The sequence below is a fragment of the Lontra canadensis genome, unplaced genomic scaffold (genome assembly GCF_010015895.1).
Source record: "Lontra canadensis isolate GAN:19392208 unplaced genomic scaffold, GSC_riverotter_1.0 scaffold46, whole genome shotgun sequence".
Taxonomy (NCBI): domain Eukaryota; kingdom Metazoa; phylum Chordata; class Mammalia; order Carnivora; family Mustelidae; genus Lontra; species Lontra canadensis.
In genome coordinates, this window is record NW_022631040.1 from 6785377 (window position 1) to 6788275 (window position 2899).

Genomic DNA, 2899 nt, shown 5'->3' on the forward strand with positions numbered 1-2899 from the left:
CCCCTCCCCCCAGCAACCCTCAGTTTGTTTTGTGAGATTAAGAGTCACTTATGGTTTATCTCCCTCCCAATCCCATCTTGCTTCATTTACTCTTCTACCCCCTTAACCCCCATGTTGCATCTCCTCTCCCTCATAGCAGGGAGATCATATGATAGTTGTCTTTCTCCGATTGACTTATTTCGCTAAGCATGATACCCTCTAGTTCCATCCACGTCGTCGCAAATGGCAAGATTTCATTTCTTTTGATGGCTGCATAGTATTCCATTGTGTATATTGGCATCTTCTTTATCCATTCGTCTGTTGATGGACATCTAGGTTCTTTCCATAGTTTGGCTACTGTAGACATTGCTGCTATAAACATTCGGGTGCATGTGCCCCTTCGGATCACTACGTTTGTATCTTTAGGGTAAATACCCAGCAGTGCAATTGCTGGGTCATAGGGTAGTTCTATTTTCAACATTTTGAGGAACCTCCATGCTGTTTTCCAGAGTGGTTGCACCAGCTTGCATTCCCACCAACAGTGTAGGAGGGTTCCCCTTTCTCCACATCCTCGCCAGAATCTGTCATTTCCTGACTTGTTAATTTTAGCCATTCTGACTGGTGTGAGGTGGTACCTCATTGTGGTTTTGATTTGTATTTCCCTGATGCCGAGTGATATGGAGCACTTTTTCATGTGTCTGTTGGCCATCTGGATGTCTTCTTTGAAGAAATGTCTGTTCATGTCTTCTGCCCATTTCTTGATTGGATTATTTGTTCTTTGGGTGTTGAGTTTGCTAAGTTCTTTATAGATTCTGGACACTAGCCCTTTATCTGATATGCCATTTGCAAATATCTTCTCCCATTCTGTCAGTTGTCTTTTGATTTTGTTAACTGTTTCCTTTGCTGTGCAAAAGCTTTTGATCTTGATAAAATCCCAATAGTTCATTTTTGCCCTTGCTTCCCTTGCCTTTGGCAATGTTCCTAGGAAGATGTTGCTGCGGCTGAGGTCGAAGAGGTTGCTGCCTGTGTTCTCTTCAAGGATTTTGATGGATTCCTTTCTCACATTGAGGTCCTTCATCCATTTTGAGTCTATTTTCATGTGTGGTGTAAGGAAATGATCCAATTTCATTTTTCTGCATGTGGCTATCCAATTTTCCCAACACCATTTATTGAAGAGGCTGTCTTTTTTCCATTGGACATTCTTTCCTGCTTTGTCGAAGATTAGTTGACCATAGAGTTGAGGGTCTATTTCTGGGCTCTCTATTCTGTTCCATTGATCTATGTGTCTGTTTTTGTGCCAGTACCATGCTGTCTTGATGATGACAGCTTTGTAGTAGAGCTTGAAGTCCGGAATTGTGATGCCACCAACTTTGGCTTTCTTTTTCAATATTCCTTTGGCTATTCAAGGTCTTTTCTGGTTCCATATAAATTTTAGGATTATTTGTTCCATTTCTTTAAAAAAAATGGATGGTACTTTGATAGGAATTGCATTAAATGTGTAGATTGCTTTAGGTAGCATAGACATTTTCACAATATTTATTCTTCCAATCCAGGAGCATGGAACATTTTTCCATTTCTTTGTGTCTTCCTCAATTTCTTTCATGAGTACTTTATAGTTTTCTGTGTATAGATTCTTAGTCTCTTTGGTTAGGTTTATTCCTAGGTATCTTATAGTTTTGGGTGCAATTGTAAATGGGATGGACTCCTTAATTTCTCTTTCTTCTGTCTTGTTGTTGGTGTAGAGAAATGCAACTGATTTCTGTGCATTGATTTTATATCCTGACACTTTACTGAATTCCTGTACCAGTTCTAGCAGTTTTGGAGTGGAGTCTTTTGGCTTTTCCACATATACTATCTTATCATCTGCGAAGAGTGATAGTTTGACTTCTTCTTTGCCGATTTGGATGCCTTTAATTTCTTTTTGTTGTCTGATTGCTGAGGCTAGGACTTCTAGTACTATGTTGAATAGCAGTGGTGATAACGGACATCCCTGCTGTGTTCCTGACCTTAGTGGAAATGCTTTCAGTTTTTATCCATTGAGAATGATATTTGCGATGGGTTTTTCATAGATGGCTTTGATAATATTGAGGTATGTGCCCTCTATCCCTACACTTTGAAGAGTTTTGATCAGGAAGGGATGCTGTACTTTGTCAAATGCTTTTTCAGCATCTATGGAGAGTATCAAATGGTTCTTGTTCTTACTTTTATTAATGTGTTGTATCACATTGATTGATTTGCGGATGTTGAACCAACCTTGCAGCCCTGGAATAAATCCCACTTGGTCATGGTGAATAATTCTTTTAATGTACTGTTGAATCCTATTGGCTAGTATTTTGGTGAGAATTTTTGCATCTGTGTTCATCACGGATATTGGTCTGTAGTTCTCTTTTTTGATGGGATCCTTGTCTGGTTTGGGGATCAAGGTGATGCTGGCCTCATAAAATGAGTTTGGAAGTTTTCCTTCCATTTCTATTTTTTGGAACAGTTTCAGAATAGGAATTAGTTCTTCCTTAAATGTTTGGTAGAATTCCCCCGGGAAGCCATCTGGCCCTGGGCTTTTGTTTATTTGGAGATTTTTGATGACTGCTTCTATCTCCTTACTGGTTATGGGTCTGTTCAGGCTTTCTATTTCTTCCTGGTTCAGTTGTGGTAGTTTATATGTCTCTAGGAATGCATCCATTTCTTCCAGATTGTCAAATTTGTTGCATAGAGTTGCTCATAATATGTTCTTATGATTGTCTGTATTTCTTTGGTGTTAGTTGTGATCTCTCTTCTTTCATTCATGATTTTATTTATTTGGGTCTTTTCTCTTTTCTTTTTGATAAGTCTGGCCAGGGGTTTATCAATCTTATTAATTCTTTCAAAGAACCAGCTCCTAGTTTCGTTGATTTGTTCTATTGTTTTTTTGGTTTCTATTTCA